Here is a 27,842-nt window from a genome sequence, read left to right as displayed (position 1 = left end):
CCTTCCATGCTGGGCTCTATACCCCAACTCCAAAATAAAGGTGTGAGCACACCTGACCCAGTGTCTGGTTCTCTCACACATTTGTAAAGAAGCCATAGGTTACGATTTTATATGTTTTCCCCCTTTCGGTAAGTGTATTTCAATAAAATGGTTTCTTTTGTAACCCTATATATTTTGTGCACTGAACACCATTTTTTTTTTTTTGAGGGCCACACCCACGGCATATGGAGGTTCCCAGGCTAGGGGTTGAATTGGAGCTGTAGCCGCTGGCCTACCCCACAGCCACAGCAACACCAGATCTGAGCTGTGTCTGCGACCTACACCACAGCTCATGGCAACACCGGATCCTTAACTCACTGATCGGGGCCAGGGATCGAACCTGAGTCCTCATGGATACTAGTTGGGTTCATTTCCACCGAACCATGAGAGGAACTTCCTGAACACCATTTGTGGAGAAGTCCAGGCACCTCACAAATGCTAAGGGGGGTTTGAGGCACAAGAGAGGGTAAAAACGTCTGGCCCAAGGGAACCCCGGGGCCTTCCCGCTCTACTGACCGAGATGCCACCCCCAAGCACAGCATGGAGGCCGGCCGCCAGTCAGAGCCCAGCACCAGTCTCTCAGCCCAGACTCAGCCCCTTCCTGCATCAAGTCAGGCCCAAATCTGAGCTGAAAAGCCCCAAGGGAGGGGATGGATTCTCGCACGATTAAGCCATAATTCCCTCCAAGCTAACTGCACAGAGAGCATAAATAATGTGGCCCATAAATCCTCTTCTTCCACCAGCTTCCCCTGCACCCTGCTCTCCACCTCGCCCAGGGAACCCACTGAGGAGTCTGGCTGCTGGGCCCAGGAAAGGCAGGGGCGGAGCAGGGGTGCTGTCAATCGAGGCCACCACAGGTCCCGACTTCCGGGGCCCCTGCTGAGCTCAAGGCTGCTGGGACCTCTGCAGGAGGGTGAAAGGAGGGGACAGCATGGCCCTGGGGTCAGCAGGGGAGCTGAGCAAGCTGGGGCTGATCACCGCCCCACGATGACTGGTGGTCCTCCACCCCATTTCATGAATCCCCTTGGGCGCGGCCCTGCCCCGAATCCTTGGCTCTGTGTGTTTACGTGTGTGTCTGCACGTGTGTGGAGGTGTCATGCAGAACCAGCACCAGGCTCGGGGCTCCCCTCTGGGCACAGGTGGGGCCGTGGTTAACAGGACACCGGCTGTCCAGGGACCCAGGAGCCAGGAGGCAGAACTAGGGGTGGGACGCTGTCTGTCACCGTGTGGCCCCTCTGCAGAGCCTGGAGGCCTGTTCCCCATTAGAACAGAGGGTGGGGCAGGTGGCTGCCAGCTCCTCCCAGGCCTCTTTCAGTGGCTGCTCTTGCTCACTGGCCCTCTCCCCGAGACAGGCAAGTCAGGAGCACTGGGAGGAGGCACTCGGCTCTGAGGGGAAAGGGAGGTGCTTGGGAAAAGCCGGGACCCTCTTCCAGCCAGACCAGTGGGGAAGTGAGAGCAGTGGGGCTGGGAGGCGGAGTGCCAGCCAGAGGCACTGCACCAGGGATGGGCTGGCCACTCACCACCGCCCCCATCTCACAGATGGGTTCTTGGGGCCCGAGCACCTGGCCTGAGGCCACGCAGGTGGGGGCAGGGCCAGGGCGGGTGGGCTTCAGACCCCAGTGTGGGCAACCTGAGGCCCCCTCTGCCTCTGGGAGGAGAAGGAGCCACAGTGGCCTCATGTCCCTGGCCGCAGGAGCCCAGGGCTCGACCAGTGTGAAGCAAGGGGCAGCCGAGCCAGCTGAGCTGTCTGCCTGGGTCCTGGGGCCTGGGGAGCAAGGGCTCCAAGACGCCCGTAGGCTACCAAGGGCAAGGCTGGAGGGAGAAGGCTGAGGACACTGCTGGGAAAGCACTGGGGGAGGGAGGAGGCAAGAGGGGAGGGCCCAGGCCCCGGCCCAGCCTGCTGACCACAGTTACTTGCCAACTCCTAGCAGGGTCGCCTGCAGCTCCCACACTCATTCCGTCCAGTATCTTCACGGCCCTGTTCACCCAGTCAACAACTGCTTGCTGAGCACCTGTCCGGAGATACCAAAGCACGAAACACTGCTCCAGTGCCGAGCTCATGGACGGGCTTTGTGCAGAGATTCTCTGTTGTGATCCAGGCCTCTTCCCACCTCCAAACTCACCCCTGTTCTGGAAGTGTTCGAACACCTCCCCTGGGAAGCCTTCCAGGCTACTCCCACCCCCTGTGAACTCCATTTTGTTCAGCCCCTCCTCCATCCCTCTCTGAGGCTCCCTGAGACGCTGCTGTGAACTTCTAAGTGGGCGGGCACATGTGACATCTTCCTGTACACGTGAGAGTGGACTGGCAGACACCCAGCTCCTACTCAGTGGGACGAAGAGGAAGCTCCCTCCCAGGGCCTTGTGAGGACAAAGCTATGGGACAGCGGCAAGGTGGCCTCAGAAGGAGTACCACGAGAACCCACGCATCCCGACCACCCATCTTAGAGAGCAGTCTTGGGTCACCCTTCCCCAGAGTCCGGGCAGTTGCCTCTGCACCCCCATCATGAGCCCCCTGCAGCACAGTGGCAACCTCGTATCTATTTCCTGCATATTCATTAAGGCATATTAGCATTATTAATGGCCCGTGGGCTTCATTTAGCAAATGGAACAGGATATTAAGCACGGTGCCCAGGACATGAGGTGGGCAGGCAGGGGTGGGGAGGGCAGGACCCACCCTTGGGTGCAGCCTAAGGCCTGCACCCAGCAGCCTCAGGTCCCAAACGTGCCCCCTTCCCTCCCACAGCGCCCTTCTCCGAGTTACTGTGAGCCCTGGGAAGGCAGATTCAGATGAAAATTCACAAAACGCAATTAGGAAGGTAAATTTCCTGGCACTGAAGATTACATAATGCGTCCCACAGCCAAACACCCGCCGGGGGATCCGGGTTGAGAGCTGTGGCTTTGCTCATCGGTTCTCTCGTGGGGACATCTGCGGGTTCAGGGCAGTGTCTCTGGGAGGGGGGATTTCATGGGGACGGAGCCCCTGGGGCTCACGCCTGGTCAGGTGTGGCCGTGCACGGCGGGGGTCCACAGCCCTCATCCCGTGTCTAGACACTGTGAGGTCCCTGTGTGGGGCTACAGCACGTGTTCCGGGAGCCGTAAGCATTGCAGATTCTTGGGACTTCCTGACCTGGCAACTCAGAATCTGTGACTCAAGGGAACAGCTGCTACTGACGACAAAGCAGAAACAGCCCTGGGATGGTGCCCTGAGTTTGAGCCCAACCTGGTGGGCCTGGGACCCTGGCTCTCGTGGAGGGGGGAAGGTTTCCAGCAGGAGCCAAATTGGGGAGCGGCGGCCTCACCTGGACCCGGAGGGAGCTTCAGATTCTATTGGAGGGACCGTTCTTCCCAGGGACTGAGAGGCCTTGGGGCCCTGGTGGCCAGGGCCTGGGGAGGGGCACTCTCACCCCTGGGCTTGGGCTGGGAGGACATCTGCTTAGGCTCATCATGGGACAATGGCTGTGGGCGGATGGCACTGGGGCCAGAACAGAAATGGGCCTAGAAGAGTGGCCGTAGGAGGACCCGGGGTGAGGGCTGGCTTCTGGGCAGGCCCCGGGGAGCGGGGCAGAGCTTGAAAGGGCAGCAGAGACTCTGGCTGATGCCAGGATGCTGGGTGCCCTCCTGAGAATTACGTGGGTGTGGCCCCATCTAACCTTGTCTACAGTGAGGTGGGGACATTAAAGCATGTCCCAAGGGCCCTGACTCCCAAGGTCACAGGCACATCAGTGGCACCACCCGGTCTAGAATCCAGGCTCCCATGGGGGCAGACCGTGCCCTCACCCATTTGTAACTCCAAGCATCTGCTCTGCCCAGGCAGCTGGGGAGACCAGGGCAGAAGGCCAAGTGATCAGACAGCAGCGCTAGACTGAGGAGGGACAGGCTGGTGGTGGTGGGTGGGAGGGCCCGGGGGGGGGGCAGGGGTGGAGCCAGCGCTGCCTGAAGCGCTGTCTTCTCTGTAAGACCTGCGGCCCGCAGCCCCACCGGCACCCCTACGGCAGGACCCTGCCCTGTGCCGCCCCCACATCTGTCCCAGGCTCATCTTTGTGCTAGAGCTGGAAGCTGTGCCCTGGCTCAGGTGGCAGCACAGGGACACTGTCTGAGAGGCCTGAACCCCAGACTCATGAAGGCACCCGCACAACAGCAGGAGTAGTGCCTCCAGCAGTGGTTTCTGGGCATTAACGAGGCCAGGCCCCCCCATTACTGGCCTCACCCCAGAAGGTGCTCCCAGTACACTGGGGCCCAGGGCGGGGATTCCCAGTGGCTTGTCCCCATCCCTCCCTGACAGGGTCCCTGTGGGGCCATCTGCTTGTCACTCTCTCCAGGACAGGGTGGACCCACCTCTCTGCTGCTGAGGCAGAAGTGGGACTGAGATGGAAAGGCCTGAGGCTGGGGGCCATGAAAGGCCACAGGGGCGTCCCTCTGCCTCGAGACCGGACTGTGCTGCTACACCCCCTCTTCCAGCTCTTGCCGGAAGGATATGACGCTGCCTCCGGCCCTGCTCTGCCTGGTGCCCCCTCCTCAGCTCACATCGGACACTCTGGCATCGCCCACCTGCTCTGCCTGGGAGGCCCTCCCCGACCCTCCCACGTGGACGGCTGTCCTGGCACGTAGTGGGGGGCAAGCCCACTGCATCCCTGCACTCGGAGGGGCTGGAGCTCAGAGACAAAGGAGGCCAGGGGGAGGGAGGGTCCCTGGCCACCGTACCTCCCAGAGGGGACAACCTACACTGGGGGGACGGATCCACCCTGTGCCACTACGACCGAACTCTCCAGGCGCTCAGATCTCCGCCTTTTGCCCAAGCTCTGTCCACTGGAGCAGCCGGCCTCGCGTGGCCTGGGAGCGGGGAAGGTGCCGGGCAGCTCGGTGGCCCAAGGGCGGCACTCTCAACCAGGTGCCTGGCCCGGGGGCACCCTTCCTCCCTGTGCATGCAGTCAGGACTGAGGTGTGGGGAGGTGGCCCCCCCCGACACGTGCGCCCTCAAACGCCTGTCCTGGGCGGGGACCATTCTCCTCACGGTCCTGAAGCCTGAGCAGACAGTTCTCTGAACCCACTCAACTGACTCACACACTTTGAAAAACATGGTTTCCAAGTGAGACAGGTTGGGGGGTGGGGGGATGCACTGGGGGTTTGGGTTGGAAATGCTATAAAATTTGGTTGTGGTGATCATTATGCAACTATAAATGTAACTGAGTAATAAAAAATGCTATAAAAAGATTAAAAAAATACACTTAAAAGCAAGGTCCTCCCAGGTCAGGGGATCCTGGGAGACGCACGTGCAGCAACAGGTCTCTGAGCTCACCAGTCAGGCCTCCTCCAGGTAACGGGGTCCAGCACCCTCTCCCCTCGCCAGAAGTGCTGCACTTCTGCTCTGAACGCCCGGCCGCAGCCCACAGGGACACACCCTGACACACGCCCACACGTGCATCCCGTGCACACGCACTTCATTCACGTGCCAGGCACTCAGCCCACCCCCAAGGGGGTTCCCACGCAGCCTGGAGCAGGAGCCTCTGCCTTGGCACTGGTGACGCGGGCAGGTGGCTCTCTGGCGGGGCCTCCCCTGCACTGCATGGGGCTCAGCAGCACCCCCGAGCTCCACCTGCGAGGTGCCAGCAGCCCCACCCTCCTCAGCTGGGACAACAAGAGTGCCTCCGACACTGCCACTCACCCCCAGGCCCCCTGACCCAGCTGCCCCAGAGAGCAGCCTGTCACCCAGACATGCCCCGGCCCCTGGCCCCTTGGGCAGGTGCAGCAGCGAGCTGGCTCCGGGCCCCGTCCGGCGCCTGGCTCCTGGAAGAGGCAAGCGGGGATCTCATCTTCAGCTGATTAAATGTCCCTCATTAATGAGTTTCTTTAATTAATGAAGTTTTTGGGTCTGCTCCACTTGCTCTATTCCAGTCACACTCTGCCTCCTCAGCACAAAGCGGGGCCATTTCCTCCCGGGTAATTGAGGAGCGCGGCCGTTCCTGCCGACGCTGCACTTTGCTGACTGCGCCTGTCAACTCGGGGCTGACAACTCCATTTTTAAACATTTCTTCTCCAGGAGCCACGTGCACATGCGTGTGTGCACACACAACTGGGGACATGGCCCCGGCGCCCCCGCTGCCGCCTTCGTCACGGCCGGGCACATGCACGTTCTGCACACCCCCGGGGCTCATCGCCGGGCTACCCAGAGGTGCAGAGGGCAGAGTGCGTGCAAGGCACACTCCCTGCATGCAACATGTCTCTCTCACACATGCACACACACACACTGTATGGTGCATGCACTCAGCACGGCCCTTCTGAGCTCAGGCACCCACATGCCACGTCGCAGCACGTCCAGGGACTGTGTGTTCCCCACACGCCTCGCCCACACACATCCACACAGCACGCGCTCCCACAGTCGGGTCCTCGGCCCGCTCCCACCCGTGTCCACATCCAGGCCTCGGCCATGCACACCGGAAACAACTAGCGTCAGGCAGACCCCGCCCGCCTCCCCAAAAGAAGAGATGGCCAGGGACGTCAGCAAGCCAGGCCGCCCCACCCCCAGGTCCCCTGGGGTTCACTGACCCTGCCTGGCTGCCACTCACCCAGGTGGCTGCCCAGCCTGCTGTGACTGAGCGCCAGCTTTGGGCTCCAGGGCCTGGAAGGATGATTTACTCCGTTTCATTGGCTCCTGAAAAGCTCCCTGAATTAAAAACATTTATCTTCTGCTCCTGACGGGGACCCTGGATTCCGTACCCACGAGGCTGGGCAGTCAGGCCCACCCACTGTTCTGCAGCCAGGGAGTGGGATGCGCTGCCCTCCTGACGCCCGTGGGTGGGACAGGACAGGACAATTCTTTAGGACCAGGGGGGACCTCTGGCACCAGGATCCAGTCTGGAGAGGCTGTGGTCAGGGCATGATGGAGCGCTCTGCAGTAACGACACTGGAAGGGCAGTCGCGTTGCCCGTGTCCGACTAGGACGTCCTACCAACCCGTCATCCCAGTCAGACAAGGTGGGTGTCATTATCCCCAGAGTTCTAAGGGGGACGCTGAGGCTGAGAGACAGAGGAAGGGTCTCAACAGTCTCGCTCCCGGCGGGCGACAGGGCTGGCTCTGAGCACAGCTCTGCCTGGCTCCCCTGCCCACCCTCCCCAGGTCCACACCCCTGCCAGGCTGCTCTACCGGCCACACACACCCATTTACCACATGCTTCCTCCCCTTCTCTTCACAGGCTCCTCCCCCACACCTGAGAGGCACCTGCTGTTGTCTCCATTTTACAGATGAGCAAATTGAGGCTTGGAGAGCTTACGAGACCTGCCCGGGATCATGCAGCTTGTACACGACAGAACCTCCAGTCTTTGAGCCCCACCCAAGAGCTACCCTGGAGGGTTGAAGCCTCAGCAACGCCCAGTCCCTCCCGGGGCAGCTCCAGGGAGCCCCAGAGCCAAGGGGCCACATCAGCTGGGTGCCAGACACACATCTGCATCTCTGGATGCCCGTGTGGAACTGGGACCTGATGCGTGCTGAGCACCTACCATGCCCTGACACGGTTCCCTACAGTGCACTCAGAGCTGACAATGGCCCGCGGGCATTAGCATCCTCATATTTACAGATGGGGAAACAGGTTCAAAGAGACTGGGCTAAAGCCCTGTAGCTCAGAGAGGCCCGGAGAGTCAGGTCCCAGCCCACCTGCAGCCCAGGCTCCTTTCCCTGGACCGGCACTTCCCAAGGCACATGCTATGGAGCACTAGTCTTCTGGAATGTTCTAGAAATGGCCCCAAGAAGTGCTGCATGAAAGAGAGACGTTTAATGTCATTTCCCAAATGTCTCAGACCCAGAACTCTTCCCCCCCCCCCCGCCAAAGTCTACCAGAAGCCAAGGACTTTGGGAAACAGAGCCAGACACCACCGGGGGCGGGGGGGGGGCTGGTCCCTCAAAAGATGGCTGGCCACTGCTGACAGAGGCAATGCCAAACACCCTGGCTGAATGATGCCAAAGAAGTCCCAGGTGCCTGGGCTGGGGCCGCCCTCCCCTGAGCCTCTTGTGGCAGAGGGTGGGGAGCAGGGCAGTGAAGGAAGAGGCTCTGGAGAGGGCGACTGGCTCTCCGGGGTCAGGTCCCGGACATGACACGCCACGACAGTTCCTGAGGACCCACTGGGTTCGAAGCTCTGAATGGGGGGGCATGGGGGACCCCAGGGACCATCAGGCTCAAAGTAGCTGTGAACACAGGCAAAATCAGGGTGCCAGGCCAGAGAGGATAAGACAGAGCCCCCAGCGTGCAGACCACTGCAGGCTGGGGTGGGACCGAGGGGTCACAAGGCGCTCTGTCCTTTCTGTAATAAACAAGAATGGGTGAAGCTATTCCTAGCATATCTGGAATCAGTAAAAATACAAAAACAGAAACAGGAACCCCCCACCAAAACCCCCAAAAGCAATAAACCAGAAAACTGGAGCGGGCTCCAGTGAATACTTAAGCGTAGGAAACTGTGTTCAGAGCCGCCCGGAGCTCCATCTGCTGTTTGGAGTTACCCGGAGCACAGAGCAGAGGCGGCCACAGAGCTGGCGGGTGGCAGGCAAAGGATCTGCCCAAACGGTGTCTCCTGGGCACCTGACTCTAAGCTCGCAGTTTCATCACAAGCAGCCAGGGCTGGATTTCTTCTTTTACAGAGACACAGAAAGGGTGAGGATGGGACCCGAGGTCACACAGCACATCAGCAGGGGAGGGTCAGGAGGCCAGCAGGGTGGGGCTGGGCCTTCTGAGGTGTAAGTACAGCAGAACCAGGGCCATGTGCCGAGGTCATGGCCTGAGCGCCAGTCCTGCTAAGCTGAGGGTCCCTCAGCAAATCCCTCTCTGCTGAAGTTCTGTTTCCTTGTCTGTGAGGCAGGTGTGAGACCAGAGCCCACCTAGGCGGCTGTATGAGACTGGAGGTGTTCATGCAGGGAAGCAGGCAGGGCAGACTTGTGTCCAGGAACTGCCCCAAACTGCGTGATGCTGACTAAACAGGTGAGCGAAGTTCTACCTGTTCTGCCGCCCAGACACCCCGGGAGCGTTGGGGAGCCTGCCTGGCCTCCCCACAGGATCTCAGAGGAAGAAGGACAAACCTGGGAGCAAGAACAGGAGGCACCCTGGAGGAGGGAGCCAGGTTTGTGGGCCCAGGGGTGGGGTTCTTGCCTGGTGTCTTTGAGTTTGTGGGAGGAGAGCGAGGGAAAAAGTTGGAGCTGTTTTCATTTTATGATGCCTTTGAAATACTGTCTGGATCAAGGGAAATTAAATATTGCAGCTTTTAACTGGAGTCACACTGAAAACACAACCTCGCAATAAATAAAAATACGATTTACCACCGTGACACTTTCATTTAACAGGCCCCCCTGTGCACCTCATTTGTAATTATTCCCAAACTCGGTGAAGGATGTCCCCTCCCCAGGGCCCCTCACTGTATCCTCTCCTCCAAAGGACGGGGGGCGGGGAGCCCGCAGGGCGGGGCTGGGCCGGGAGAGGGCACCTTCTGGGCAGGGGGCGGGGGGGTCTGTGAGTGGTTCATTATGACTGAGATTAAGCTGAAAAATCAATTTTTAATTGAATGTATTCTTTGAACAGGCCCTGTTGCCCATGGCTGAGCACTAATGGAATTTCCGTTCTGAGCCGCCCCTTCTCCGTGGGCGTCCACCCTCACCCACCTGCTGACCCCGGCAGGGCTGACCAGGTGGTGGATCGCCCCCCGCTGGGGCAGCAACCTGACTCGGCCCTGGGCTTCCGAGGGCAAGGTGCCACGGCGCTGAGGCTCGTGCAGGTGGGGGTGGGGGGCGGCTGGTGGAGGACCACCAGCGGTGGGCGGGAGGACTCCTGGGGTCTTGCGAACAGGCCCAGAGCAGCTGCTTCTTGAGGCAGCCTGGAGCTCTCGCAAGGGGGGAGACGGGCAGGGCTTTCCCAAAGCAGGCTTCTGTTCCATGTTTGGATCCGCACCAAGGGGCAAGCTGGGGGACAGGCGCCATGAGGGCCCCGAGAAGTGCAGGTCGCTCTCCCTCACACCCTTGACCCGAGCCTGGGGTAGACCCGGAGCCGAGGTCTATGGTCTGCACCGCCGCCTGCCACCTCCTGGTGTGGCTCTAAGGACTGGTCGACACACGAGGGATGGCATTCTCTAATCTTCCCTTGTGGGCAGCTGCCTGGGACCTGAGCCCCAGGGACGCGGGTCCTGGTGCCTGCACCCTGGAGAGTCCCACACCCCGGGGGAGGGGACCAGCTCTGACCTTTGCTGGGTCGGTTTGCCAGAAGCTCACCCTGTTCTCTACCTCGCTGGCCTCCTTCCCGCACAGGCCACCCAGAGGGTCAGCCCAGCCCTGGGTGCAGTGCCTGGCAGCCAGCATGCCAGCCTTTGACTGTGCTGTTCTGGGGACGGTGGCAAATCAGGTCTCAGGTGTCTCCCTTCTCCCCCGCGAACCCACTTCGACCCTCTTTGCCTCAGGGGTGCCCCTCCACTCCCCGAGACCGACGCCCCTGGGAGGGCCCCAGCCACGGTGCGGGGGTCTCCTTCTGGGCACTGCAACCCTCCACCACTCTGAGTGCCTCGCAGACACAGGCTGGGCCTCGGCTGCCACAGCCGGGGTTCCCTTCCGCCAGGGACACCTCTGCTCCAGCCCACAGGTGACCCACTTAGCCCGTCGGCCGACTCAAATCCACGTGTGGAGGCTCACCGCGGACGGGAAATGGGGGCAGTCGGCCTCCCACACAAGCCCCCTGGCCTGGAAGCCACGGTCAGCTGTGTCCCCAGGGGCTGGACACATTTTTGGTTGGAAGGCATGGCCCTCCTGCAGGAAGCGCTAAGTTCTAAAGACCCCCTCCATTCTTAGTCTACAAGGACCCCCGACTCGGGGCTCCTGTGCTCCCCGCAAGGACGCCAGCGGGGGAGGCGTCTCCTGGCACCCCCATCCCTATTTAACTGTCCTCCAACCTACACAGACCATGGCCCCTGCCCGCCCCATCTTTCCCGTCAGGGACAGGCCCCGAGGGAAGGCTGGATCGCAAGGCACCCTCGAAAGGCTGGGCTACCTATCCCTGGGGCTGGTCCTGCCCATGACACCCCCTGCAGAGAGGACACATCTAAGTGACAGGAGCTGGCACTGGCTGTGAGGAGCTGAGAGTTCTCCCCAGACAGGAATCACCTAGGGCAGGAGGGAGAGGCAATGGGCAGGCAAGCAGCCACAGGCCCGCCCATGCCCTGCTCCTCCTCCAGGCCAGGCCCTCTGGTCCGTAAAGTGGGCAGGGGAGCTGCTTTCCGCCCACTGGGCTGTTACCAGGCTCCCAGGCAGAAGGAGAAGAGCCCACTGTGCCCTCCTTTGGGCCGGTTCTGCCCCGGACCAGGTGCCTCCACAGTAGTCTCTGGGGACTCTCTATGGGTCAACACATCACTGAGTCCCAGAACCAGACGCCTAAGGAAAACCGCTCAGGAGCCCACAGTGTGAGCTGGGGACACAGGTGCTGCCTGCTGGTCACTGAGCTCAGGTGGGGCCCAGCAGGGTGGCCGCTGGCCACGAGGGCAACAATCCCAGTGCCAGCCCACCACTCAGGCCAGGCTGCATGCAGGGGGCCCGTTCTCCCCGCACCTGGGGCTGGCTGGTTTGTGAGTGCGCCCAGCACCACCCTGGGGCACCTTGGCCTGGGAACAGGGCCAGGTATAGCTCATCCCCAAATCCCAGCCCCTCCCGGTGGAGCTTCGCAGCCCCCTTGAATCCAAGGGGGCAGTCCTGGTCCCAGCCTGGTGCCCGCTGGTCAGGTGGGATAGCCTGCTGGAAGCCTGCCCTGGCAGCTGTGCTGCCCCCTCTTCAGGCTCAATCGTGTCCCGTGGAAGGGGGCAGGTGGGCAAGTGCCCACGGCAGAATTGGTAGCCCCTGCTGCCAGCCATTGGGCCAGGTGCCAGCATCCCTGTCCCTGTGCCCTCCAGCTTAAGCAAAGCACAGTCAAAATCCTAGCTCACGGACACACCCAGGGAGCCAGACCCCTCCTTCCGGATCCTACAGAGAAAACAAAATAAAATAAAAAGCAGCTCGTGAGTGTGGTCACCCCGGGCTGAGCAGCTGGCAGTGGGTTCCGCCCTCCAGGTGACTGTGGACACTGGCGCCGGCGCCCGTCCAGCCTGAGTGAAGGCGCTGGTTGCCTTTCCATCCTCGGAGATAGGAAGGCCTAGTTCTCAAGGAGTCAGGAGCTGTGGTCACCGGAAGGGGGGTGGCAGTGGTGGTGGCTGTGGGTTTGGTGGAAACGATAAAGTGTTTCAGGGGGTCACAACGTGCAGAGCAGTGGGTGGCCTCCCAGGGGAAGAAGGACAGCAGGCCAGGGCCCCCTTCTGTGGAGGCTTTAAGGGAATTCAGGGCTCCACTCAGGCTCACAGCAGCCTGTGCAGCCCATTTTACCGAAGGGGAAGCCGAGGTGCAGAAACAGTAAGTAACGTGGGAACAGCACAGCTGGGGTTGGAGCCCCAAGTGCTGCAAGTAGCTGAAAGAGGCAGTAAGATCCCCACCCTAAGCATCCTGGGGGCCACTGCACTGCCTGGCCAGGAGGGAGGAAGGCTGGCAAGACCCAGGAGGGCAGGGCATGCAGGCCACCAACCACGTCCCCGACGCGTGTCTGGGCCGGCTCTGTGCCTCCTCGTCCAGGCGTCCGGCCGCACCGCCCGCGACAAGGCAGCAGCTCGTCCTGAGCTCTGACAAGCGCCTTCGATCCAGCCTCTCTCTCATGCTAATGATTGTCAACACGAAACAGAGGCTGTGAAGGGGAAGAAAATTACTCCCTGAAAAGGAATTGACTGATCCCCATCATTTCTCAAGGAATCAGTGACCTGTGAATATTTCATTACCCAAAATACTGCACCATCCATACAAAGCAGCCGCCGCTGCAGTATGGCCGGGAGCTCGGCGGGGCCTGGGTGGCCATGGACCCTGGGGGCCGACCTGGGCGTGAGCCTGGGACCTGGTGAGGGTGGACTTGGCGCTCTGCCTGGCTCTTGCACCTCCGGGCCCCCTGAGACCCGAGGGCTCATCCCGAGCACCAAAAGCTGCGGGCCTGAGGACAGGATGTGCAGTTGCCTTGGCTGCTCTGGGTCTGGGGAGCGGGGACAGCCCACCCTCCTTGCCCCGTGTGCCTGGGGTATCCATCCGGCATCTCCCAAACTTCCCAGCTCCGGGTCTGGAGGCCAGTTTCCTGCCAGCATCCCTCCCAAGCCTCACGGCTGCCTCAACCAGGACTCACTCATGTTCTTCTCCAGGCTTGGCGAGTCTGGTTTAGATGTTTCTAGAAGCTCATGCTGCCCTGCTTCCTGCTGTTGTGGCCTGGAGAAGGGGGGGAAAGTGCTAATGCCGCAGACCCAATGCCAAGATGGGGGTCACCCAGCGCCCCTGAGGGCCTGCCAAGGCCAGGTGGGGCACCTCAGGCTGAACCCCAGAGGACAGGAAAGGCTGGGACCACCCTCCTTGGCATTAAATCACTGCTGAGTTTCTAACATCATGGTGGGTTGAGGGAACAAACCGTCTGGGGCTTTTTACAGGAATTTCAAGGCACTGGAAAAGGATTCATTCAAGAAACAGTGACAGTAAACCCTCTGTTGCTCCGGTTCTGGGTGGTTGAGGCCCAAATGCCCAGGGGAAGAAGGACACCAGGCCAGGGCCCCCTTCTGTGGAGGCTTTAAGGGAATTCAGGGCCCTACTGAGGCTCACAGCAGTCTGTGCAGCCCATTTTACGGAAGGGGAAGCTGAGGTGCAGAAACAGTAAGTAACGTGGGAACAGCAGAGCTGGGGTTGGAGCCTGCAGCCACCAACTAGTGACAGGCCACTCTGAAACTAAGAGTCCCTCTAGGGCCTCAAGGGTCCAGCAGCCCCAGGAGAGTGCACGCCCCCAGCCTCGCTGAGGCGTGCACCGGCTGGGCTGTTATCGCTGGGCTTACTGGGCTTCCAGTGGGGGTGGGGGAAGAGGTGGAGACAGCCATCTGGGGATTAGTAGAGCATGGCAGGCAGCATCCCGGCCCCTCCCTGGCAGAGTCCAGCGATAGGGAGCCAGGATGCTTGGTTGGCGACAAGGGGACCAGGGGGGATGTGGGAGAGGAGGAGGGAGCACGTGGGGCTAGACCCGAGCCCAGCCCCGACACCCTCCTGGTGGCTCCATGGCGGGGTAGCTCTGTCTGACCATGAGGGGAGCCACCCTGGGGGAGGACGGGGGATGGACAAGAGGCCAAGGGCGTGGATGGCAGTAGGATGGACTCGGGCTGGTGCACGGAGAAGCTCGAGGCAGCCAGGCGTGTGGGACACTGGGAAGCGTGCCTTGGGGGCGTCTGTGGAAAATTCCTCCTGCAGGACCACACATAAGCCTCCTTCCCTGCTGGCCACCAGCCTGGAAGCCGGAGCCCCCATGCTCCTCAGGGGGCCAGGGGAGCGGAGGCGGCCTGTGAGCTCGCTTGAGCCTTCTCCCACCCTGCTGGACCCCAACCCCTGCTCCCAGCCGGGGCGCTGAGTCGCTGAGCAGGGTTGGGCTGCTGACAAAGGGGCCTACGGCTCTCCAGGACAGGCCGGTCCTGCAGGGTAATGGGGCAGGATGGCCGCCATCTGTCACTGCACTGAGCTGCCACTGCGCATCTCCGCAGGCCCGGGCAAGTGGACAGAGACGGGCGGCCAGCCCCCTCCTCGTGGGATGGGCAGGCATCACAAGCAGACAGTCTGTGCCCATAAGCGGGGTTCACATTCAGTACTGGGGTGGAGGGCAGGGTGCATTTTCTTGGGCGCAGACAAGGAGGGGCTCTTGGAAGCCTGGTGTCACCTGAGACAAGGGTGGCCAGGACCAGCCCTTATGGTCAGGATGAGAAAGCCCAAAGGACGGGGGAGGCTGTGGGCACCTGGCCGCCGGACAGTGTGGAGCAGCAGCCACCCTCCGGGAGACTGAGGCCGGGGCCTGCAGGGGTCAGAATGAGCCCTGGGGGCCCTCACACATGGGCGTCGAGGACACAGGCCAGATGGGGTGCGGCAAGGGTAGAGGGGGGTGTGTAGAGAAGCCCTGGAGTGGGGCTCCCCAGGGAGAGGAGGCAGTGGGGCCCAGGGTCCCCAGGTAGGAAGGGGATCCGAAGACGGGGGGGTCTGAGTGGGGGGTGGTTAGGGAGAAACCGCGGCTGCTGGGCCTGGGCGTGCACGCAGCAGAGGCAGGGCTGCGCTCTCATCAAGCCCGACTCGCTCCATCTGCAACCCCCAGACCCTCAGGTCGGCTCCCGCAGCCTGATGGCAGTTCTTGCAGTGTCTCAGGGACACCCCTGCTCCATGAGCACTGCTTAGGACAGGAGGCAGCTGGTCCTCCTGTCCCCTCCCTCAGTGGCCAAGCTGGCTGTGGGCCATGGGGGTGGTGAGGCCCCCTGAATTTGGGACAGCTGGCCACCTCCTGGGCCATCAGGAACCAGAGCAACAGCACCTCCCCCACCAACCTTCCAGAGCTGGGGCGCGGCAGAGGAGCCCTGGGGATGGACGGGCTCTCCGAGTAGCGGTGGGACCTCAGGCCCTTACTCCCCCTGAGTCTCAGTGTCCCCATCTGCATGGTGGCAAGGACAAAGGCTCACTTCCCGGGAGAAGTTACTGTGCCCCCTGGGAGACCTGTCCCCGCAAAGTGCCAGGCCACTGCCAGGGCGTGTTGCCACCCCACTGCGGCCCCACTTGTCCCTCTGCTCGGCTGGGCACCTGGACACTTGGGACAGCAATAAAGTCTTGACGGGGAGCAGGGGTGCCGGCCAGGAAGTTCCCTTGCCAGGGTCTGGATCTGGTTCTCACTCTCCCAGTAACGCAGACGAGGACACAGGGGGCAGCCCGGGAGCAGCAGAGCCCCAGACTGCCCCCTCACCTCCTGCCCAGGGGAGGTTGTCAGGGGACACGGAGACGGACAAGACTGGAGCACCAGAAGCCCTCCAGAGGGCCATCCCGGAGGGCCGGAGGGTCAGGAAGGGCTGGCTGGCGGGTGGGACTCGGAGTCGTGGGACCTGGGGAAAGGTCTTGCTGGTTGAGACCACAGGCACCAGGAGGGGAGAAGGGAGGGAGGACAAGAGGACCTAACACAGGAGTTCCCGTCGTGGCGCAGTGGTTAACGAATCCGACTAGGAACCATGAGGTTGCGGGTTTGATCCCTGGCCTGGCTCAGTGGGTTAAGGATCCGGCGTAGCCGTGAGCCGTGGTGTAGGTTGCAGACGCGGCTTGGATCCCGCGTTGCTGTGGCTCTGGCGTAGGCCGGTGGCTACAGCTCCGATTAGACCCCTAGCCTGGGAACCTCCATATGCTGCGGGTGGGGCCCTAGAAAAGGCAAAAAAAAAAAAAAAAAAAAAAAAAAAGAGGACCTAACAGAGTCTGGAGGCGGAGGGGCAGGGAGGCCAGGAGCTCCCACCCACTACCCCCCAACATCTGGTGGGCTATGGCTGGTGTCAGCTGAAAGTCCAGGGGTGCCCACAGGGTTCAGGATGCTGGGCCGAGGGGACCGCAAGCCCAGAGGGCTCTGTCCCTGCAGGGTCCCGGCCCATGGGGCCTGACCACCCCCGAGGGGACCCCTTCCAGGCAGACCCCGCTCAGTCGCCCTGAAGCCAGACAGCCTCTGATTCCATCCAGAAAATACAGAAGCTGCCTCCAGATAAATCAAGGCGCTGCACCAGCTGCTGGCGGTGAGAAGGAGGCCAAGGACGCTGCAGGAGGGGCACCGCCAGCGAGGGTGGCCAAGGCGGAGAGAACACTTTCCGGCTGGACAGAGGACCACCCCCGATGCGGGAGGGGGGCCGGCAGCCCTGCACACGAGGGATGGGGGGCATGTCACGAGCTACCTCCAGACAGAGGCCTCCGACGGGAGAGGCAGAGGGACCCCCAAAGTGGGGGAGGGGATGGAAAAACGTGATGGCCCCGTCAGGAAAAAAGGGGGGGATTCAAAGTGAGCCAGGGCAGAGCTGAGGCAGGGAGGGTGGTGGAAGGAGAGCAGAACCAGCATCCAGAGGCAAGGCAGATGGCAGAGGCTCGGGGGCTTGTCCCGACGGCTTTCGGGCGAGAGAACAGGTCCCGCTTCTGGACTCTGCCGCATTCCTCCGTTACTCACATGGCCTGTTTACTGCCCCACATCTGCAGCCCTGGCTGTGCCCGAGAGTCTGGCCCTTCTCCACAGAGTGTGTCAGGGGTGGAGGGGGCCTGCCGTCCAGCACATGCATGCACGCACGCCCTGCTCACTCCCCGAAGTGCAGAGAAGGGCATCTGGCCCCGAGGCTCTCATCCCAGCCCCATCCCAAGTCTGTCAACAGCTCACCCGGGTCCCGGCTGAGCCCTGCCCGGCCCTGCAGACCCTCCCACATGCGGAACCGCAGACCCCTGGGATCCTGGACCAGGCTGGGTGCGGTGCTGGGCACAGAGTGTGAGAGAAGGGCCAGAAGCAGCACCCCCAAGTCACCCCCTTTCCCTGCTCTCGTCTGGCCGAGATGTGCCAGGGTGTGGTCAGGGAGGCGAAGGGTATGGGGCCTCCTAGAATTGTCAGAGGAACTTCGTACCTAATTGAAAGAATTTCCGAATCCCCTCAGCTGGGAAATTTCCTCCACGAGAAGACCGTTTTTGGAGCTGGCAGGGAAGCAGCCCAGCTAAGCTCCCGGAACAGGGGCGGAGGCTCCAGAATGACAGAGGTGGCTCAAGCGGACAGACTCTTGGCAATCACCGTGGGCCAGTGCTTCTCAGAGCCCAGAGGGGCAGAGGGGCTTGCTGGAGGACACACAGCGGTTAACTAGCGAGAACGTCGGGCACCCACATTTCCGGTCCGGCACTATTTTCCCTCTGCTTCCTCCCGATTTTTATTTGTTGCACAAGCATTACAGATGCAGGAAAAGAATATAGAAAAGAAAAAGAATCACTTGCAATCCTAGAATCTTAACCCCAGGGCGTGATTTTCCAACCCCCTCACCCTGTCCTTGCCAATGGGCCTCCACGTTCCTGCCACCTTGGGATGGTGGACGTTGGTATTCTGCTTCTGCCGAGGCTGCCCTGTCCTCTTCCACAGCACCCCTGCCCCTCGGCAAGGACCCCTCAGGTTGGACCCGATCTCAGGCTGCTGCCTCTGTGCAGTCCTTCCGTGACCACTGCAGACCCCAACTGGCCTGACTTCAGCTCCCACAGCAGCCACGGAGGAGGCAAAACGAGGCACACACGGAACACCTAAAACCTCTGAATGATTTCATCTCCCTCTTTGCAGACAGGGCATATTCTTGCCCCTGGCCCACAGGGCTCTGCTGGTATCCACCCTGCCTCTCTTTCCAGCCCTGCCTTGTGCACCTGACTCCAGCTGCTGGAGTCTTCTTTCAGTTCTTTGGACACAACAAGGTCCCTCTGCCTCAAGGCTCCGTACATGCTGTTCCTTGTGCCTATAATGCTGTTCCCTTCAGGCTTCCCACACCTAGCTTCTGTCAGTCCTTCAGCTTAAAAGCCATCCCTTTGGAGCTGACCTCCATGACCACTCCATCTAAAGTCCCCCTCACTGTCAGCCTCCATCTCCGGACCGTGTTCTCACAGCACGAGGCTGACTTGCAAATCTTGTCTTAGTTTCTTGTCGATTGTCTCCGTGCCCAGGAGAGAGCAAGCCCATGAGGGCAGGGACCGTGGGAGGGCGCACTGAGGAGTGAGGGCTTCACACTGCTCAGCTGGCAAGTGGCAGGGCCTCCCCCATGTCCACCTCAGAACAAGCACCAGTGTCACCTGAATACTTCCGTATCACCTATGTGCAGGTGCACGCACACGTACGGGGCACAGGGCGCCCCACTCGTGCTCTCAGGCCCAAGGTGGCCTGTTCCCCAGTCCTCTGTGGTCCCTGGCCTTGGCATTTGCAGAGGAGTAAGGCTTCTGTGCCTGGCTGGCAGAGGGCCAGGTCAGGGAGGTGACAGTGGGCAGATGAGAAATGGCAGCCTCCCTGCCAGGAGCTTGGGTCGCCCGCTGCACCCCTGCACAGCAGCGCGCAGGGCCGGACCATTAGGGAAAAGCAACCAGCGAGTGCCCTGTGGCTCCCGCCCTCTCCCCAGGGTTCCCCGTCTTGCTCAGATTTTATTCTGAACACCCAGCCCACAAAGTGGAGGTGTGACTGCTACAGAGCAGTTCAGGACCCACCTTATGCCCACAAACCCCGACGGTTCCCTCAGCAACCCCTGGGCCCCTCGGCATTCGTCTCTCCCCTCGAGCTCCTCCCTGGGCAACCCCAGCTCAGCAGAGGAGCTGGCATCGCCCACTCCCAGGCAAGAGGCGAACGGGCAGCGGGGTTCAGGGCAGCGGGCGCCCGGCTCCATCAGACGGACACCTCGGAGTGAAGCCAGCATGAAATATTCATGCAGTAAATGGTGCAATTTTGTCTGCATTCAGCCAACTTCATGTATATTTCAGAGTATTATGAAATGATAATGTCCAACAGAAGCAGTGAGACCAGGAGGCCAGAGCACAGAGCGGGGAGGGGGGGGCAAGAAAATTCTGTGTAGTGATGGAGTGGGTGGGGGAGGACACCCCAGACCCCTGTCCCTTGGGAGCACAGAGACAAGGACAACCAACTCCCTGAACAGGTGAGAAGAGAAAGGGGGTGGGGGAGGTATCAACTCCCAGACAGGGGGTGACCAGGGATGGCCCATGGGCCGTGGGAGCCAGGAAGGAGACAGCCCACCCTCCACCTCCCTGGGCAGAGGCTCCCCAGGCACCCTCCTGTCCCAAGGGCTCCTCCCTCGTTTGCCTGCTGCCCTGCCACAGGGCTCAGGTTTCAGGCTAAGGCCTCAGTGCCCCATTTACCCCTGGCTGCCTGCAGGCGCAGGGGAGCCAGCACCTCTGGGGTGGATCAAGTTGGTTCTGCCAGAGGCCCCAGTGCAGCCCCCCTAGGTCTGTACCACTTAAGGGGTGTCCCCATCTGGGCAGGCTGTCAGAGGCAGGCTTAGCCCTCGTTTGGCCCTGGGTCTGATTTGGCAGCTGCTCTGGGCCTGGCCTGCACTGGGGCTCCAGGGGGAGCTGTGCCCGGTCTGCTTTTTGGCTCTGAACCACCTCCTGGGAACTCAGGTGAGTCCTGGGCCACGAAGCCCACTCAGTGAGAAAGCCTTCTCTGGCCTCTGGACGCCCAGGTGTCCGTCTCCTGGGCCAGGAGTCAAGTCTGAGGTGCTCAAGCCTCTGTGGCTCCATGGCTCAAGCCTCTGCTCTTCAGCCACCCAGACTGGCAGCTCTGGCCTCCCTGGGCCGGTGTCCCCAGGTCCGACATCAAAGGAAGAGCCCTGGCTGGGAGGCTCCTGGTCCTAAGAGACAGGGACCCCAAAGCCTGGCAGCCCTAAGGCTTGCCAAGGTGGGGGTGACTGGGCTTCCACGGCCCTCTGCCCCTTCTCTACCCCCACAGCCGGGCAGGCCTAGGGTCCCACGGTCAGCTGGAGCAGGGGCTGACACACTAAGCACTGTGGGACCAATCTGGCCCACTGCTCGTTCACGTAGATAAAGTTTTATCAGAACCCGGCCCCCCTCGCTCACTTGCCCAGCTACAGCAGCTGAGCTGAGGAGCTGGGACCGAGCCTGCGCGGCGCACGGGACTGACTGACCTCCCGCCTGGCCCTTCACGGCGCGGGTGTGCAGACCCCTGAGGTAGACGGCAGGACCCGGATGCACTCGCCTGCTGGAATCCTCCAGCTTCCGTGCACGGGAGCTGGCCCTGCCGGGGGAGTCTGCGAGAACACGGGGACTCTGTGCCCTTGGCTGGCAGCGTCGGCCTCCACTGTGGTCACTGGGTGAGAACGAGTTTCGTTCCTGGTGAACCACAGAGCCGGGCTGTCTGGTCCGCAGCCTCCCCCGCACCGGTGGCGGCCCCGCCCCCAATGCCAGCCTGCGCCAGGGGTGGGGGAGGGGCTGGAGGGCAGGAGCCCCTGCAGGCTCCCAGGGAGACCTCTCCTTCTTTCTCTCCCCGCGTCCCGTCTGTCCTTGCTCTCTCAGTGGCCCAGCCCACATCCCCCAGGCTGCCTGGCCCCTCTCTCCCCTGCTTCTGCCCCAAGCTGGCCGGGGCATGGGCCCATCAGCCCCTGGGCACTGTCCAGCCTGCAGGTGGCCCTTGTGGCTTGAAAGTCGACCGACTCCTAGTGAAGAGCCTTTCCACTGGCCCTCAGCTGACAACTGTTCCTCCCCTCTGCCACCAGGTCTGCCCCTTCTCCTTTCCAGGCTCTGAGAGGCCACCAAATGCCCCCTCGCCTGTTCCACAAACAACGATAGCAACATTGCTCCTGGTGAGACCTGAGGGGCGCCTCCTTCAGGACCCCCGAGGGCACCTGCCAGGAACGCTGAGGCCTGGCTCTGCCAGGGTTGAAGAATCAAACTCAAAGAGTGAGAACATTTAATAATGTCCCCAAGAGGCTCAGCCTGGTGAAGTCTGAGGACTTGGTGGGTGAGGCTGGGCTGCGTCTCTGAGTCCTTAAGAGCTCGGACGCACTGGGCCCCGAGCCCCAGCCCAGGAGAGCCGGCTGTCAGGGGAGGGCGTTAGGTGCGAGGCAGAGGCGGTCCCTCCCAGGCAGCTGTCACCAGCCCGGACTGCCCACCCCCATACCCCATGTAGCCGTGGTGACCAAGGAAGCCCCTGGGAGGCTTTCACAATTATTGCTGTTTATTAAAATCACATGACCGGAGAGACAGTACAAGGGGTGGCTCTGAACCGCCTCTGCCACTGTCACTGGCTGAGCCGCATCCCCTCCCGCAATTCATGTGTAAAGTCCAAACCCCCCACCCCCACCGCCGGCACCACAGACAGGGGCTGTGTTTGGAGGGGGCGTCTTTAGAGAGGTAATTAAGGTAAAAGGAGGTCACACAGGGGGGCCCTCATCCCACATGACTGGGGTCTTTGTGCAAACAGATTAGGACACAGACGTGCAGAGGGACAAGCATGAGGATACAGGGAGAGGACGGCTGTCTACACGGCCAGGAGAGAGGCCTCAGGAGTTAGCAGATGTTAGGAGCTCTGACCAGGCTGGCTCGCGGGCACCGTACCCATTGCTATGAGTGTCACCACACGTCACATTTCCCAGCCAGCCCCTGGGGACCTGGCCCCCTCTTGTAGCTCTCATATACTCACTTGCCCCAAACACCCCCAACCGGAGCCCCATGACGGCCAGAAGGAGAAGGGAGCAGGACACCCTCCTCCCAGCAACCCCTGCACCAAGGCTTGGGGCAGGTTGCTGGCAGATCAGGATGTAACCGAACAGAAGCCCCAGGGCTGGGCAGGGTGGGGGTCCTGGGCAGGGGCCCAGCCGCAGGCACAGACCCAGCAGTGCGATTACTTAGCTTAGGTGGGAAGGGGCCTGGGCAGGCTTCTCCCAGGCACGCAGGGCTCCTCTCCTCTAGCCTCCCCGACCGACGGCCTCGGGTCCTGCTCAGGCCCCTGGGGATGGGCCCCCGGCATCCGGGCACAGGCAGCTCCGGACACCGAAAGGCTCTCCACCCGGCAGACAGTGGCTGTGTGGCCTCTGGTGAGTTTGTCCCAGATGGAGGCACCTGGCGGGGAGGGAGGCTGTGGGCAGGCTGGACAGGGAGGGGGCAGCGGCAGCCCGGCCCAGGGCCGGCTGGGGCTGCCGACAGCGAGCAGGGAAGATCCTGCCTTCGAGGGGCTGAAAGAGCCTCTTTGCAAACTGTGGTCCAACACCCCCCACCCCACCCCAAGGCAGACCGGGTGGTTTGCTGCAGGCAAAGTCCGCGGAGCCTTGCAGAAAGGATTCAGGCCCCACGCCCCCTCCTCCAGGGCCGGCTGACAGCTGTCCCACACTCGAGTTCGGCACCAACTGCCAGAGGGAGAAAGATGTCTAGGAAGCAGAGGGCAGCTCCAGCGAGATGGCATCCTCCAGCACCCAGGCTGTGCATCCCTCTAGACGGGCCTGTGGGACACAGGAGGGTCTCTCCTTGTCACTGCAGAGGGTGAGCACGGCTCCCCCTCTGTCCAGGTCTGGCCTGGACCGCAGCTGTGGCAGCTGCAGCCTAACTGTGCATTGACTTGAGCTGTGTCAGGGGCAAGGATCTTTGCGGGGCGGGGGGGAAGGGCAGGGTTAAGTCTAGAGGACAGCGCTTGAGCACCTGCTCTGTGCCAGCCACACCAAGCTCAGTGCTGGACGCAGGTACCACCCTGGCTGCAGAGGCCACAGGGAGCAAGAGGGGAGTCTCTGCAGCAGGTGAGTGGTGGGAGGTGGGGGGTGTGTCAGGAGTGTGAGACGTGGACAGCTATGCTGGGGTCAGGACAGCTTCCGGGTCAAGGTCCAGTGCCGCCAGGGCCTGGGTGAGCTCAGCTGGGGGCACCAGGACATGCCCTGAGAAAGGCCCAGAGGCAGACGTCATGTGGACAGCGGGTCCAGGAGCAAGGCTGCCTCACCTGTTCTGCAGGTGTGAAGGATACAACCCCAGGGCCTGCCCAGCCCTGGCTCCCCGGACCTCTGGCGCAGCCACAACAGCCCGTGGACAGGCTCTGCCTCCTAGGGAGGCAGAAAACTCCGGGAACTCGCTGGCAGCAGGCTCACAGGGCCCTTTTCCTGGTTTTCTCTTCAGTCTCCCAACGAAATTCCTTTAGGAAAATGCCTGCCTTGTCTCAGCTAAACCAGGGACTGGGCCGCATCTGGGTCACAGAGGCTGGGCTGTTCGCGGGTACGGGCCCTGGAGTGGTGGCAGGAGCTGTGTGTTCCACACAGAGAGGGGCCCCAGGAGGGAAGCAACAGGGTCCTGCTCCCTGGACCCCACCTGCCGGCCTCAGGCCTTTGGGCCCCACCGGCCCAGAAGCAATGTGACTTCTAAAGTGACTGTCTTCCAGGGTCCCAAGACCACGGACACGGCCCCAGCCTCTGCTCTTGGCCAGCCTGGACCTCCCGCAGCCTGAGGGACCTGCTCATAACGGGGCCCGCAGGGAGCCCCAGACTCAGAACATGAGATTGGTTCCAGCGCGATGGGAGGACTGGGCTGGGGAGGGAGGCCAGTGCTCCTCCAGGGGTGGGGGGAGGAAGGCGGAGAGCAAGTGGGGGTGAGCCTGTGGGAGGAGAGAAGAGGGGCAGCAGGGTCCGCTGAGCAGGGTGACCCGCTGCTCCGGAGTCACCGGGTACGGAAGCCAGGCCAGGCTGCTCCACGGGCAGGCCAGGAGTTTGGGCTTGGCGCCTGCAACCCGACCGCACGCCCATGCCTGGACCCCCCACCGCAGGGAGCTGGGCCTCCCCCAGGGTCAGAGCTTGGGCCAGCCGTGGCCGAGAGAACCGTGTGGCCATGACTCACTGCGAGCGCCCAGCGCTGACCACCTGCACTGAGGCAAGGGGCAGTGAAGCCCACAGCTACCCCTCAGGCCCGCAGCTGCTCCTCCCCACCCAACTGTGCGCGATGTTTGTCTGGACCTGAAAACACTGCAGCGGGGTTGAGGGTGGGCAGGCGGGGTCCCAGATCCAGGAGGTGGGGCTCAGGACCCTAAGCTGAGCTTGAGGGGCGGGGAAGCCACCATGTGGGGTTAACTGGGTGCCCAGAGCTGCCAGACTATGGTCTTTTTCGGACTGCAGGTATCCAAGCCCTTCCCCCAGGCCTGTTTGCCGGGCTGTCCAATGGGGCTTAGACCCCTCCCCGTCCCCCTCCCACTCTCTGCCTGTAACCAGGCCTTGGGTGAGGGGAGGCTGGGCGAGGGTGGGTGGTTGATCATTGCCTGAGAAATGCCTGTGAAGGGTGAGCTGTGATGCCCCCGAAACACAAGGGCCTCGGGGCCACAGCTTCAGGGGCAAGGTGCAACCACTCCCTCTCCCTCCCCCTGACCCCTCCCCCTTAGGAAAAAGCAGCCAGGGCCTGGGGCGCCTGCTGGGGAAAGGAGATGGCAGCTCTGGACCCCAGTCCTCTTCTAACTCCCCTCCCCAGGATGCCCCATGGAGGAGGTGGCCTGGAGCTCATGCAAGGGGCCCTGAGAAATGCCTGAAAGGCCACATGGGGACCACAAGGCCCCATCCACCTGGCAAGCCTACGCCCCACCTGACCCCCTGCCCCAGAGAAACCAGGGGACCTCAGGGAGCAGGTAGGAGGGGTGAGGCGGGCCCCAGGGAGTGAAGGCGGGAGGAGGAGTAGGGTTTGGGGTCTGAGCTCATTTTGACAAAGCAGCCAGGGCCGGGCGAGCCTCCTAGGGCCAGGCCAGACTCAGCTCCTGTGCCCACGGGCACACGCCCTGTGCAGCTCCTCCTCAATGCTGCCGCAGGGGCTTCTCCTGGACAAGAAAGTGGATGTGCCCTTCAGCCCCTGGAGCTCACCCGAGATCCAGCTGCCACACGCAACAGCCTGGGGGTGCAAGACACTCAGGCTCACGTGCGTGCGCAACACTCACACCCACTCATACCCACTTCCAACCACACACGTTCACTGGGCACACGCTCACACCCGCACGCCCCAGTTCAGCTGCCCTCCCGTCTCCCCTACGGGAGAGCTGACAAAAACGGTGCAAAGGCCGCAGCTGGGGAGTGTGTGTGAGCGTTCACACGCGTGTGCACATTCCTGAGTCCCCATTCAGCAGCGCCACCCCCAGGCCCTCTCTGAGGCATCTGTGGGACAGAGAACAGATCTGCCTGCCCCCCAGGCCTGGGGAGGGCGGTGGGCGGCCCTTGGCTGGGCTGACTTGGCCTGTGCTGCGCACGAGCGATAAGCCGGCGTCTAGCTCCAGCCCTGGGGGATTCTCCCACGATCTGCAGTGAGCAGATAAAGCTGGGGATCAGGGAGCAGATACAGCTACAGGCCGGGAGCAAAGCTCACACGCAATGCTCTCCAGACACCACGGGAGGCGACAGCCTGGGGCCAGAATGGGCCCCGAAGACCCTGGCTTCGCTAGCACACGTGAGGGCTAGACCCGGGGCTACCTACGTCTGCACCTGAACTGTCACAAAGGCCAACAGTGAGTGCACCCTGGGCACAGAGACCTCAGGCTGCAGGGATCAGGGCTGGACAGGCCCTCCATGGGTCTCTGGCTGGGCCGAGGCCTAGCTTCTAACATCTGGGTCAAGGGTGGCCGGCAGTCTGCCGCTGTGCCTCCTGCCTGTGCACTTACCCTGGAGCCAGGCCTGGGCTCTCTGGTCACCCCCGTCCCATCTGCCACTCCTCTTGCAGAGAACTCTCTGGGAAGGACAACAGGAGACCCACGGAGCACTCAGGAGGGCAGGAGTTGAGATTCACTCTTCAGCTGGGCACTGAATTAGACTCCTATCTGGCTTTGGCCCTCCAGGAATTTATAGCTTAGTCAGACCTACAGGCTCTTCTGCAGAGAATCTGAAGCCGTAGGAGGACAGAGGATGCAGCCAGCAGATGAGGTCACCTGGCCTGAGGCATTCGGGGGGCTCCCTGAAGGAGGTGGCTCTGCCAGGGCCTTTAAGGCTGTGTGGGGCGGAGTCGAGGAAGGGCTAAGACAGGGGCCCTCAGAGGTCGGGTCACAGAGGAGAGACAGACAGAAGCCGCTGCTCCTGGAGCCCAGGAATAAGGCTGGGCTGGTGGGGGACACCAAAGACCCCCTTCCCTTGATGCCAATGAACCCCTCACAGAACACCGAGAAAGACCTGGAAGCCCTGCGCAGCTCCTGGACGCGCCCTAATCTTGTCTCACTGGTCTTTGCAGACCAGCCTCACTCGGTCTGGACAGCAAGAGTCCCCCTGCAGCCCAACACACTCAGGGCACATGCGGAACAACTGGCTTTCTCCTCAAAGTTTGAGCGTGCTCCTGCAGCTTTGTCTGAATCCGCCCCCCCTTCCATGTGTGCCCCCACCCCCCGCCGACACGCACACTCTGGGGAACCAGGGCCGCTTGCAGAGCGGGCAGCGGCCGCATCAAACCCAAATGTCCAAGGAGACCTTGCTGCCACCACAGCAAGCCCTTAGGGGGCAGAGACGGGAAGCACTTCCTGGGGACGAGGAGATGAGAAAAGAGCTCCCAGCCCTCCTCCCCAGCTGCCCAGCTGAGAGCCAGGAGCTGGAAGAAGGAGGACAAACCTGGCTGAGGTCCCCACCTGCTGCAACCTCTGGTCCCATGAAAGCAGCTGCACCAGCCCAGCCTCACCTCGCGGAGCCGGCATAACGGAGCATTAGAACGGACCTGATTTCCCCTTTTACCACAATGGCCCACAGATACCGCCGAATTTGTCATCGGGACGTGAATGCGGTTCCCCCTCTTGCGGGCGAGGGGCTGTCTGCACGCACGTGTCCCCACCCACACGGATGGGGCGGGGCCCACAGGGCGCTGACAGGGACCCCTTGGCCTCCCGCCCAGTGAGGGTCTGCCCGCCTCTGGCCAAGCCCACTGCACACAGGACGTCTGTGTGGCTGTCCCATGTCATGCGGCTCACACATGCATGAACCACACTAATAGGCAGACGGGAGCGTAATTTCTCCTCTAATTACATATTCAGCACTTCTGAGAAAATGAGATTTTAGTAATTCAATTGGACTGAGAAGCAGGGCTATAATAAAATGAAATTTGTAACAATCGTGCAGTTAAATTAGTTAAATGGAGAGGAAGGAGCTGTGGAAAATTGACCCCTCGATCTCCTAAGGACTAATCAGACATTTGAACTGAGTTGTGCTAACAGAGCCCTGGGACGAGGTGGGGTGGTGCGATGGGAACGTGGAGTCAGGCCTTGGCGGGCGAGGCTGAGGTCTGCAGGGGGTGCAGGGGACAGGCAGGCTGGCAGGCCGGGCGGCAGCGCAGGGCGGCGGGGAGCAGAGACCAGAGGAAACGCAGGTGGCTGGGATGGAAAAACCCAGCCAGGCTTTCTGGACCTGGGGCTCTCCAACCGCCGTGGTTCAGGGTATCCCCAGTGCCACTGCGCCGGAGCAAGGCACGGAGGGGATGGGGGT

The 27,842-nt window shown here is 61.8% G+C and overlaps 1 protein-coding gene across 1 annotated transcript in view; it reads right to left on the bottom strand.

Annotated features, from left to right (window-relative positions):
• Positions 1-27,842, bottom strand: part of RBFOX3 (RNA binding fox-1 homolog 3) — a 429,284-nt gene that overhangs the window by 30,510 nt on the left and 370,932 nt on the right.

The sequence above is a fragment of the Sus scrofa genome, chromosome 12, assembly GCF_054392235.1.
Source record: "Sus scrofa isolate SSC_HxYL_T2T_F1_AM1 chromosome 12, Sscrofa_HxYL_maternal_Yorkshire_Landrace_v2.0, whole genome shotgun sequence".
Classification (NCBI taxonomy): Eukaryota; Metazoa; Chordata; class Mammalia; order Artiodactyla; family Suidae; genus Sus; species Sus scrofa.
The sequence above is the reverse complement of the archived record's forward strand: the minus strand, read 5'-3'. Positions and strand labels throughout refer to the sequence as shown.